The sequence below is a fragment of the Anomalospiza imberbis genome, chromosome 13 (assembly GCF_031753505.1).
Source record: "Anomalospiza imberbis isolate Cuckoo-Finch-1a 21T00152 chromosome 13, ASM3175350v1, whole genome shotgun sequence".
In the NCBI taxonomy this organism is placed as follows: Eukaryota; Metazoa; Chordata; class Aves; order Passeriformes; family Viduidae; genus Anomalospiza; species Anomalospiza imberbis.
In genome coordinates, this window is record NC_089693.1 from 3,510,030 (window position 1) to 3,522,849 (window position 12,820).

Below are 12,820 nucleotides of genomic sequence, written 5' to 3' on the forward strand. Positions count from 1 at the left end.
AGCAAAGCAAATTAAGAAACTGAATGCAGTTTTAAATCACCCTAACTTTAAGTTTTATTTTAATAAAATTAAATAAAAACACTTAAGAACATAAGAGTTTGCTGATATTAGACTAGAGCATTATCGATGATGGCATTAAAGCCCAGAAGACAGAACTATTTCCACAGCTTTATAACTTACTTTTTTAATAAAATGAGGTTTGCTTGACCACAGTCTATTCTCCTTCATTAACGGCTTCTGATTATATTGGCCAGTTTCAACCAAGTGCTACAGCAAATGTAATGATTATTTTTGAGATTTCCTAGAAGTGCTGCAGAATTTTTGACCTGGCATTTGCAGAGAAGCCCTGGGCAGAGCAGTGCCCTGCAGTGACCAGAGGCAGCAGGTCCTGGGGGATGCTTGGGCAGTCAGCAGGCACCTGTGCTCAGCCTGGCCACAGCTGGCACGCATTTAAGATATTTGGAGAACTGAAGAGAAACACACTGAAAAGAGGGGATACTCTAAAAGATCAGGGAATAACAGAAGAGTTGAAAAATAAGGGAAATGGAAATTCTCCAGGTTTTATTACTTGCAAAATCACTTCTTTACTATTACAGTTCAGACTATTTTTAAGTTTACTTCTACCATTTCTCCATATTTTAATACCATAAATGAAATGGGCTACAGAACACAGAATAAAAATTTTCATATACACACTGTCTTTGTTCTTCCCTCTTCCCCATACCATGCTTCACTTGCTCCTCAGCAACCCAGCCATAGATCTGGAATCCTTTTATCTCATGCAATCACACTGGTTCCACTCGCCTAGAGCCAGTGTTAACAGGACAGTCTACAGATCCTTTAATGACTTCCATCTCCCCCGAGACAAAAATTAGATGGTGAAAAGAATAAAACAAAAGGCAGCAAAGCCCAATGGCACCCAAGAGTGACACCAGGTTGGGCTGCAGCCTCGGCTTGCTCTGAAGAGTTTCTTCAGTGCCGTGGCAGGAGCCGATGGTTTTGCTCATCGGCCAAGCCCCCGGGGCTGCACGGGCACGCCGGGATCACCAGAGGGAGCTGCGGGGGCTCCGAACGGGGGATCTGGGCTCCGATCAAACTCCTCACTCGGGGCAAGTCCCTCCCTCAGCTTTTAAAGGAAAGCAGTTTTTACTTGAGTCTCTTTGTAGGAACCTTCCGATCCCCTCTCCCATCGCAGCTTCTCAAGGGAATGACTCTGTCACTTCCTGGTGGAACCTGGTGCAAGTTTTACATAAGCACCTTGTGCTAACGCACGACTCCTTGTAAATACGTGTGTGACAACAACGGGGTGCACGGACTAGCTCAGGGCATCCTCAGGAGAGAACTGTAAAAACAAGGATGTCACCACTAGGATAGGACAGGAGTGCAACTCCTCAGCAAAAACACAAAGGGAAAAAAACTACAAGAGGCACGAGGGACCGCAACCCACCGAGGCACAGCCGCCTCCCAGCCAGCGCAGGCCGAGGGCATCTGCAGGAAGATTTACTGCAAGCAGCCTGGGGATAACTGGGGGATATCAGGTTACATTTCATCCCACCAAGTCTCCTCTGGAGATAAGCCTAGGGAAAAAATCAACCAGGAGTCGCCAGGAGCATCAGAATGCCATGACAGGGACAGCAGTTGAAATGTGCAGTTCTCCCACTGCCCAGGTTCACCTCCTGAGCAAACCATTAGTCTTTTAAGGTACCTTCCTCCAGTTCTGCATAGGCACTTAAATGACTCCAACAGTCAGGAACGCTACCTTTTAAAATCCAGAATTTCCAACCACTTCAACACCACATTTTACTGGGTTCTTGAAGTTACTGAATTAGCAGTGATAAACAGAAACACGAACCGTTAGCTTTTTGCTTTTTTTAGGGGAGAAAAAATTATCAATTACAATAATTCTTGTTTTTGCCCTCCTCAAATTTCATCTCATATTAAACCCAATACAAAGCCTGGAGAGTCGTCTTAAATTTCTCTGTGCTTCACTGAGAACAAGTGCTTTCTACATGATTTTGTAATACAGATTTGATAAAACAGTTTTTAAATTTCAGTTATTCCAATTGATATTTTCCATTTTTTTTCAAATCGAAATCATTTTTAAAAAATGGTTTTCATATTTGTGACAAAGGAAACAACAAGCACCTATTTAAAACATATTATTCTATGACATCCAAAGCCATTACATGTTCCACATGCTCCTCGGGAATTTTCAGGGCATTTGTGTTCATAATTACAACTTCTGCAAATCACCCCTATTCCATATCTCCAATATTCAGCAAATTCTTGCTTCCATCAGCTGACCACATCTCTCTTCAGCCATCCACAATTTTGTCTCCTTCCCTAAAGGAGTTCTAATTTAGTGCTTCCTATCTTCACATACATTTCAGTGACAAAAAGTTAGGACACCACCATTTGGAATGTCATGAACAAAGATAAGGAGGACAACCAGAAGACAAAACATTAAAAAACCCCAACACTCAAAAGAAACACAGGAGGATATTAACAAAGTCTCTTGGAGGAAATCCTTCTTCTGCACTCAAAAGCTTCAAATCCCTGACGCCAATTATTCAAGTAAATACGTGTATTATTAAACTCAGACTAACAAACATCATTTGACAGCCTATAGGCTCAAAATTTTAGCAGAAAGTGCTTTTCCTTTTTTTTTTGTAGGCATCAAGTGAAACAAATTATCTTGTGCTGTGCCTTTGACTTCCCCTCTTTTACCCTGAAACCAAGGGGATTCTGAATATAAATTTAAGACACCTGACTTAATTAAGACCTCATACCATTACACAATAATTTCAACAGCTTCAAGGAAAAATAAAAACTCTGAAAATTTCAGTTTATTACCCTCAGTGCCTGACAAGATAATAAAAGAACAATGATGATGGAACATCCCCTTTTCTCAAACACTCTCAGAAGACTCATTGCTTTGAAAGCTCACACTGGAAGAAGCAACATTTTTAAACTGCTCTATACAGCAAATTATTAGCAGTCATTCTTGTCAGCTCACAGCTTTTAAAACAGGATGCATGCAGTCATATCAGGAAGAGGCAGTTGCTTGTGAAAGAATGATACCAAAAACAAGATGTCCCTAATGCTGATAACCTCATGCAATGCTTCTGAGCTATACCATACAAGTTTTCCACATGATGGTCTATTAAATACAATTCAAAACATCTGGAGAAAGATAACCACTTAAAAACAGTCACTTTTTTGATATCTGAGGGGGGAAAACAATATTTCCACTTTTGTCTCTGCTCTTGGACTCAACTATTGCAGATTTTGTGTGATACAGGGTCACATTATCCTGACACTTTCCTGAGGGTGTAAAGTCACACCAGCCTGACACTTTCCAAAGGTTTCTCTAATGGACACTGCCAAGACAAGTCTGTTGTGCCCTTTATGACCCCTCACCTTTAGATCATGTGTGTATATCTGAGTCTCTGAAGGTTCAACCTCTTGCTTACTCTCTTCTCTTACAACTGTTCGTAATTCTTCCATATCCTAAGGGACACCAAAATAATCTCCTCTGAATTCTGTTTCTCAACTCTGTATGCCACAATCTTCAAGAAATAAATGTGTAACAGCATAGCCTCAGCACAGCTCATTTACAGACATGCTTACACAATTATACAGCTAAAAGTTTATTAATTTAACCCCCTTGACTTTCCAAACACAAAGTGATCACAGTAAAAAAAGAGATCAGGCCTGTGCAGATCAGCACAAAACCTCAGCTCTGGTCCTGACCACAGCCTGCAAGTGTCACTGCAGGTACAGATGACACATCTGCTTGACATATTCTCACAGGTCTGTGCTGAGCTTTCAGACAATAAAAATAACACCAATCCAGTCCATGAAATCCTAAATTACAGTGTCAGAAGCAATCTGGTTTTCAAATGAAACTGAGTTACACAAACACTCAAAGAGATTTGAAATAAATGGGAAAAAATCCTTCTTCACCTCTATTATCGTCATAAAAGTATCACGAGCACAAACCCATCCATTCTACACACCCACTCTTAGGTGATCTCTGACCATGACACATTTTTCTCTGAGTCAATTAGCTCCTGATTTAAAAAAAAGGAAAAGATGCTTTGTCATCAGCGCCTGGTACACAGACACCTACAGCAAGCACCTTTCCACGACTCTGCTTGGCTGGTAAATCCTAGCACCTACTTTGTATCTCACTACACTTCAAATAGGCACGCAACAATTCTCAGTAGCTCCTGCTGAAATCACAGAGCAATGCAGAACACGGCTGCAAGTTTCCAGGTTGGCCCATAAGGACTTTGCCAGAATTCAAAAGCTCTCCAGGGACAGAGGCAAATATAACTGGGAGACCTACCTAATTAAGCATCACTAACATTTGGAATATAAAGTAGTTAATTCCCTGAAAAATAATTCAATTAATCACACTCTTATTAAGAGGGATGTATTTTCTTCTGATCACAGAGGCATACTTGTACTGCTACAACACACAGAACAAAAAGCAAAGTACTCCTGTAGAAAAGGTTCTGTATTCCCCTGCACTACAATTTTGAAAAAGACTGGTCACAAAATTTAGCCTGCCTTATTCTAATAAAATTCCTTCCTAATCCTCCATTGTAGACTCAGATTAAGAATAAAATCAGAAAAGGAAAAAATGTATATATTCTATACATAATTTAAAATATTCCAATTGGGTGATTGTCTTGGACAGGCAAGGGTGAAGTCTCAGGAACAGAGGAGTCTTGCAAGATATTAATTCCTTTTTACTGTCAAATGGAAATGAGAGTACACAGTACAGGGGTATATGTTTCTAAAGAAAGTTATATATTAAATTTAAAGCAATCGAGAAACACTCTTGCAGAACCATTAAACAGAAACCAAAACAATACAGTTGATTAAAAAAAAAAAAAAATCAATGCCTTAATATGGAGGAAAAAAATTTCTTTTCAACTCCCTAAGCAGTAACTTGAAGGATCACGTGTTAAAATAAGAAAGCACCAGATGAGAGGAGTGGTCAGAGCTAGAAATCGGATCAGATGCTTACTTTCAAATAAACGAAGTAAAATATATTATTGCAGACTGGGAGCTCATTATTTATTAGCTGGTGCTGTAGCACAGAGCACATGCTGGGGGAGGGTAACTGTCATATTACACAGCTGAAGGCTGGGCTCAACTCTCAGTAATACCGTTTTGTTCCGTTACACTGGATATTGCATCAATGACCTAAAATGTATTTTGATCAGCTGTCCAAAAAAAAAATTCCTCAAGTTTTTTACTGGAAGGTCAACAAAGCTAACTCGGGGGAGAAGTCTTGTAAAAAGAAAGAATGCCTTGTGTCATCTCCCAAACTTCCTGAGACACCAAACCACCTTGCAAACATCCAGGGGAAAAAGCAGCTACCTTTAGTTATTTCACATCTGACTGCACCTTAAACCAAGGGGATTCTGAGTATAAATTTGAGACACCTAAACTAAAACCTCATACTACACACCTTCAAAGTCTTTATTCATTTCAGCGGCAGGAGCAGGAGCTAAAGCCCTCATCAGCACCACCTCAGCAACAGTGACAAGTCCATTCAGGTAATCGCTGCTGGCCTTGCAGCGCACAGAAGGCACCCAAGGAAAAAGGGAGCGCTGTGTTTATATCCCCTGCTTGCTTCACCAGAGCTGAGGGGATCAAATCTGAACACAAAGCACCAAATTCACCCATATTATCACAGACAGAGACTCTGACTTTTGCTCCATTTGATCCATTGAAGAACACATTATTACACACGTGAAAATGGCCTTCCAACACAATAAATGTGAAAACTTAAAGCGATTTGTGCATTAAGAAGCACATACATTGCCACATGATGTTCCAATTAATTCAAAGGAAGATTTCTTGCAATGAGAAGGAAAAGCAGATCCCAGTGCTTTGCACACATTATCAACCAGGCTGCTGTCAGAACTGAGTAGGCCTAAAGCCCAAGGTTTATACAGAATATTTAATCCTTTAAAAATAAAAAATTAAGAATTTGGTGAGGCGAGTAAAATGTGTTAATGGTAATTTTTAGAAAACATATACTTTTAAAAATTCAACTAAACCCCACAGACCTCTCTCAAGCAAGGCATAACAAACCACAGTTATAACTAATTCAAGATATTCCTTATTTAGGAAAAAAAGTTGCCAAACTAATACAGATTTGCTCATTACACAGCAGTAGACTACACTTGTTTCAGTACTCTGGAGAATTAATCAGCTGTGTTTTGTTAGGAGGGCATGGCTGAGAGCAGGCAAGGTGGCACGGCATTGTTCACAGAGCAGAGTGGTGCCTCCAGGCTCTCTGAAGCAGCACTTGGGCCCAGAATATACAGAATGACATCAACAAGTTATCTGAGAAACGTGGCCAACATTCTAAAATAAACCCATAAAATCTCTGCTGCCCGCATTAACCAGTTTAAGGTGAACCACACACACTTCAGCTCAAAGCTTTCTAAATAAGATGAGTCTTCTGCCATAATGAGCCCTTTTATTCTCCAGAATTATTTCAAGTTTGAATGCAGCCATGTCCTCCTCATTGTGCTAGTCCAACATGACTCAATTTCTCTAAGTTCATAAAATTCAATGTTGGCTTTCTTCTCCATCTGTGGTTTCACAGAGAAAGAAACTCATAGGGATCAAAATCCAGGGATCTGCACATATGCAAAGCATTCCATGGCACCACTCGCTCAGAGGTGAGCAGTGACCACATCGGTTTAAACACACACTGAAAACACAGAGCAGGACAAGCACACAGCAAAAAAGCTGATGTATTTCCACCAACATCTCCAAATGTCTGCTCACAAATAAATCACAGAAACGCTGCAAAGTTCAAACTGGTTTAGATCAGCTCCAGGGGCAGAGAGAAGGAGTTTCATGTACACCAAAGCTGTCCTGAGCTAGAGCCTGTCCCTGACATTGAGGGATTCTTCCCATTTACCGACGATCCTCCTCTGCCACTGCACGTGGACCTCGCCAACCACAGATGTGGGAAAGAATTATGGAGGAGCAAAACAACTGACCAGGGCACTGGGTTATTTTCCTTATGAAATTCCAAACTGAATGCCCTCAGTCAAAAAAGGCTCACCTCCAGCTGTACAGCACCATCATAATCCCTTAATATCCTGACAATTTGTTCCATTCTCTTATTTTTGATTTGCTGGCTTAACAAGTATAGAATTTTAAAATATCATTTAATAATGATACCCTTTAGTGAACAAAAGCGCCGACATTACATCCTTTATTATAATTTATTATAATCCTTCTAAATTATGTAATTGAATAACGTGTCATTTTGCACATATTCTGGCACCTCAATGAAAAAAAAATAGTTTAAATGAGGAACTTCACACCTCTCCCCCAAATGCAAATCACCTGTGAGATAGGAGGAAAAAACCCTAAATATTACATTCTCACACGTAAAAGGCATTTAAAATAATTTTAAATACAGACAGAATAGATGACAGGAATGTTGCCCTGACATCTTTTGCACGGGTATTTAAAGACCAGATAGCAATAAGAAGACACCAGAATTACCTAACAAAATATAGCTGGCTAGTTCCTAAAATTAAACAAATTTAAAAAAAAAACTTGCATAAGGAACAATTGTGTGTAGACAGTTCACATAATAAAGGTTGAAAGCTCATAGCCTTCCTCATGTTAGATAAAAATTTCCCAGACTGTGGAAAAGGTTTAAAATAAATACATCTACATTACCAGTTCCATACCAAACCACTTTATTTTTTCCTTGCTACTGTTTACAAATTATTCCTTTTCCTTCCTCCTTTGTACTTTCCAAAACCCCTTTGCCCCACCGCTCATAATAATTTTAGTGGTTGTATGGCTACGGGACACAATGTTTTTACACTAAGCAATTAAAAAAACCGTCCTCTTAAATTATCTTTTTTTTTTCCCCACTACAGAACTCCAATTTCTCAACTCTGAAATTAATCACCTGTCAAACGAGGCACTGTGGTCAGTTTTTCTGAGCAATTCCACTCTCCTCGCCGCTTAGCATCTCAAAAGCAGGTAAAAATTTATTGTAAAAGACAGCTCCATAAAGTTAAAAAAATTAGTCTTTCCAGTCAGAAGCGGGCCAGCCCTTTTTCCTCACGCCTTCTGCCGCTGAACACAAGATCCTGCCGTACCTTCAGCCTTGTCCCTCCGGACAAAACACCCTCGGGTGCACACGCCAGGAGCGCTTCTCCCCCTGCCACTGCCAGCACACCTTCGTGCGGCGCACAACTCCCTGAAGCATTCCCAGCTCCCCCCGGCCGACCCCCGGCCGCTCCCGCCGGCGCATTCCACGGACGGGCTCCCGGGGCCGCTTTTCCTGCCGCGTCCCCGCTCGCTGCGATGTCGCCTTCCCCAACGACGCCCAGCACAAAGGGTCCCTTCCCCGCTCCCCGGGCGCTCCAGGGCCGCGCACCCCACCCTCCTTCGCTCCCTCCCGCCCGGTCCCCGGGCAGATCTGCCGGCCTGGCCCACAAATGTCCATCCCCTCCCGCAGGAAGTTCTGGGGAGGCCCCGGGAACTCGCCCACCCCGGGACCCCGCCGGCTTCCCCCGCTCCGCTTCCCCAGAGCGGGATGGGGCCGGCGGCGGGGGGGGGGGGGAACGCTCCTTCCTTCCCCCCTTCCCCTCCCACCACCCCCTCGGCCGCTGCCCCCGGCCCCGGCCGACGCTCGGGCCGAGGGAACGCGCCCCGCTGGCCGCGCGGAGCCGGGACCCCGGGACCCCTCGCTCACCGGCGCTCCCCCGCTCGCTCCGCTCCCGCCGCGGCTCCTCAGGAGACACTGACACCGGCGCACGGATACCGCGCCGCGCTATTTTTGGGAAACAAGGCCCGACCGCGGCCGGAACTACAGCTTCTGTCACACTCTCCTCCGGTGTCCTTCCGCACGTTTCTCCGCGCAGCTCCGGCGGGGCCGAGGGCGCTCAACGGCGCCGGGCAGGGGCGGAACGGAACGGGGATGGCGGGGAGGGGCGCGGTGCCCCCGCGGCGGGCGGAGGGACGGGCACGGCCGCGCTCGGCGCTCCAGGCATCGCCGGATTACTTTGTTGGGCCGGGGAGCGGCCGGGCCTACATTCCTGCCCGCCGACCCGCCCCGGAGTGACGGCGCGCACAGCCAATCGCAGCGCCCGCACGGGACAGCCCGCCAATCAGAACGCAGTTGGTGGGCGGGGCGCCGCGAAACGTGGACGCCTTGAGTGACATCTGCGCGCTCAATCAGAAAGGTGGGGTGGGAATCGATAGCCAATCGGAGCCGAGTGGGGGCGGAGCCGCCGGGACGGGAACGCCCCCTCCCCGCGCTCGGCGGGCGCGCATGCGCAGAGCGCGGGCCCGGCGGTGACGCAGCGGGCCCGGCCCGCCCCGAGCGGGGCCTGCGGCAGCGCCGGGCCTGCGGCAGCGCCGGGCCCGCGGGGCCGAGCCTGCGGGGCCGAGCCTGCGGGGCCGAGCCTGCGGGGCCGAGCCTGCGGGGCCGAGCCTGCGGGGCCGAGCGCGGCTCGGGGCACTGAAAACAGCTGCGGTGAGTGCTCCCGGGCCCCCCGAGCTGAGCCTGCAGCAGGGGACCGCCCCACAGAAAAACAGCTCAGCCGCCCGGGGTCCGGCTGTGTCACCCTCAGACACCAGCACCGCCTCCCCAGCACGTGTGTATATACATAGTGTGTGTGTGTATAAATACACGCTCTGTACTCTGTAGATACATATTTATTTATAGTGTATCTATAAACACGGTGTGTCTGGTACATGGAATATATATGCAATATATAAAATACATGTATTATGTATGCATACATATAACTGAGAGAAATAGCCACTGGTAAAATTGAGCAAGGACAAGGTTGTAAAAGCAAAACTGTTAATATAAAGTCATTACACTACTAAATACATAAATATATAATACATAGTATATATACTGTATATAACACGCACTGTAAATACATGTATGGTATACAGTGCGTATACACTATATTAATTCTACCCTAAATATTAACTCTGTACAATATATCTGATGGTAGGTATCGTGACTATCTCCTGTACAGATACAGATTTACAAATGAATGTTTTTCTGCCTGGCTTTCTGTGAATCTGCCAGCTCTGAGGACGTGAGCTGTGCCTCCACGTTCAGACAAAGGTGACAGTCCACCTCAGCTCCACCTCCACGCGTCCATCCCCACCTCGCGCTGTCTCTGCCAGAGCTCCCGTTAATTCCGCTCTGAGCAGAAGGGACTGCTCGGGAATACATCATAAAAGCCATCAAATGGGCGTCTTTCTCCTTCACAGAAGGCGGCAGCTGAAGAGCGACCCAAAAATAAAATTTTGATGATAAAATGATACTTGCCAAAAATCATCTGCGCTCTACAGCTCTTCCAGATTTATCCTGTGAGATACCCACAGCCTCAGAGCGGAGCGACAGGAGCCATTTCACAGCTCCAAATCACTGCAAAGGACACATCTCTAATCAGGGCACCAGAACCAAAGGTGCTGGCTCTGAAAAACTGAGATCAGAGGCTGTTGTTTGTATTTCAAAATGATATCATTAACTGATTAGGTTAGGGAATAGGATGCCAGAATGAAGACAGAAACTCCCATCTGGCAGGGTGGTGACCACACCATGGGATGGGAAAAGGTGGATCCTCCATGATCAGTCCCAAAAAGTGAATGTAAACTTCTGTTGTCCATTTCCAGAAGTTTGGCACAAGTGGAAACAGTAATTCACAGCTCTCAGAAATGTTGGGGTTCAGGGTTTAGAATGTACAGATTAGCTTGGATTTTAAAGTGCAGCCAGTGAATAAGTTGAACAGCTTCTGAAACATCCACCTTTTGTTCAAAACAGAAATGCAAGAACAGACACTTCTTCTTGTGGATCTAAGGAAAAGATTACAAGAGGTTCAAAAGACAACAAAATATAAATATTTGCCCTCTACAATCATATTTCCAAGCTGATTCTTGCTGATCTGTAACAATCAGGAAGATATTTAAAACCACACAGTTTTCTTTCAATTTCAACATGAACAGTCTAAATGTCATTGATTTTCTTATGAATATGATTTATCCTCTCCTTCCTCACTATACCTATCATCCATAGTACCTGTAAGGTCTATTACTAGAATCTAATGATTAATACCACAAATCCTCTCTCGACAGCAATATGCTGAGAAGATGTTAAGATAAAATACTGAATATTTAAGTTATAAAAGTCAGTGGGAATCTGAGAAAGACATTGAAGCAAGGCCTGAGCAAGGACTTCTGGATATACTCATGAATTATTTTCAGTACATATTATTCCAAGCTGGCAAAAAATAGAGCAGGAAGCCAAAGAGATAAATAATTGGTTCTAATCTGTCCTTTTCAGTGGCACCACAAGAATAAGCAGAGCGTGTGTTGCTCAAGGGATTTCTCTGTGAGCCTTGCAAACAATACTTCAGGGGCACAGAGCAGCCTCCTTCCCACTGAAATGCTTTCCTGCCCTGATGGAAACACTGCCCCGTGTAACAATTGAGAAAAGGAAGTGCAAAATTCAGGTTGCAGTGGGAATTCCAGATGTTTTTCCCATGTGTGATGATGTGCTGCCACATCTGCTCCTGCAGAACCCTCGTGGGACTGGTGGGGAACCAGGATGGGTGGTGGGGAGGGCACAGATGTCCTGATGTGTCACAGTGAGTGAAAAATGTCACTCCTCGGGCTGACACAGAAGAATTGGTGCATCAAAATCCTGAAGTCGCTCCCTCACCTGATGGTGCTGCATTGGGTTTAATTTCCAGGACAACTGCAAAGGTCAAATTCTCCTGGATAATACAGAAGGTGCAAAACTGTAGATAATAAAGAAAAATGTACACTGCAGAGAAAAAAAATGGCCATCTTTGTAAGACTGTAGAAGCAGCAACATAAGAAAGCCCCAGAGAACATCACACTGGAGTGTCAATATGACAAGGGAAAAATTACCACAAGCATCTGCCAGGATCACTTCTGGGAGAAAAGGGAGCAACCACTGACTGCATTTCTGCCCATCTTATGTACAACCCAGAGAATAAAAAGAGCCCCCTGAAATCTCTTCCCTTGGCCAAATAGCAGGCACTGCAATTTCCATGATATCCAAAGAGAAATAAACTCAGAGCAATAGCAAATATAAAGAAAGATAAGGAAAAAAAATAGCAGCATTCTTAATTTTAACTAAATAGCCTCAGAGTTGTATAGAGCCATCATCCAGCAGTTGTTATGGCAATAAAGCTTTCCCTTGCATCTCTATTCCAGTGCATTTCCACCCACCCATTCAAGGTATTTTGGAGGCACTATCACCAAAATCAGATCTCTACTAACTTTCAACTTACATTTAGGACCTTCTTACCATCTGCTCCAGAGATGTACCATGGCTTTTCCTGCTTTCAAATGCTCCTTATATTCCAGAAATCAGCTTTTTACTCTTGTGTCCTGGAGAAGAGAATCTGAGCCCCATGCTTCTAGAGGGACTCAATGCAGGACTTTTAAAATCGTAGCTAAGAGGAGTAGGGGATGTTATGTAGGTTCAGCATGTTTGCCAAACAATTAAGTTACCCTTCAAAGGGAAGGAGGGGGGTCTAAGAACGAGGTTTTCAGAACAAGGTTCCTACAAATCGCAGGCCAGATTAATTCCTAACATTGTTCCACTTACAATGGGGGAAACACTCTGTGAATGAAGATTTTGTAAAGGACTACTGATTGCAACAAAACCGAATTGTACTCACAGCATTTCAGGATGGGAACTCAAAGCAGAAACAAAGGAGAGGGGCAGGGGGGACTCCCACCTAGGGAGCAGGAAATC

At 44.3% G+C, this 12,820-nt stretch overlaps 1 protein-coding gene and 1 long non-coding RNA gene across 4 annotated transcripts in view; one reads left to right on the forward strand and one right to left on the reverse strand.

The window, feature by feature from the left end:
• Positions 1 to 9,123, reverse strand: part of MEF2A (myocyte enhancer factor 2A) — an 82,321-nt gene extending 73,198 nt beyond the window's left edge. Inside the window, exon 1 of one of the 3 annotated variants that reach the window (XM_068203627.1) lies at positions 8,762 to 9,123. The gene's annotated coding sequence lies outside the window, so the exon portion shown is untranslated. The remainder of the gene's footprint in view (positions 1 to 8,761) is intronic. The other 2 variants (XM_068203626.1, XM_068203625.1) reach the window with 2 other exon arrangements.
• A 317-nt stretch (positions 9,124 to 9,440) lies between these two features.
• On the forward strand, positions 9,441 to 12,261 carry LOC137481740 (uncharacterized). The gene is made up of 2 exons (XR_011003636.1): positions 9,441 to 9,665; positions 10,062 to 12,261. It is a non-coding gene; the product is annotated as an uncharacterized lncRNA (long non-coding RNA).
• The last annotated feature ends 559 nt before the right edge of the window (positions 12,262 to 12,820 follow it).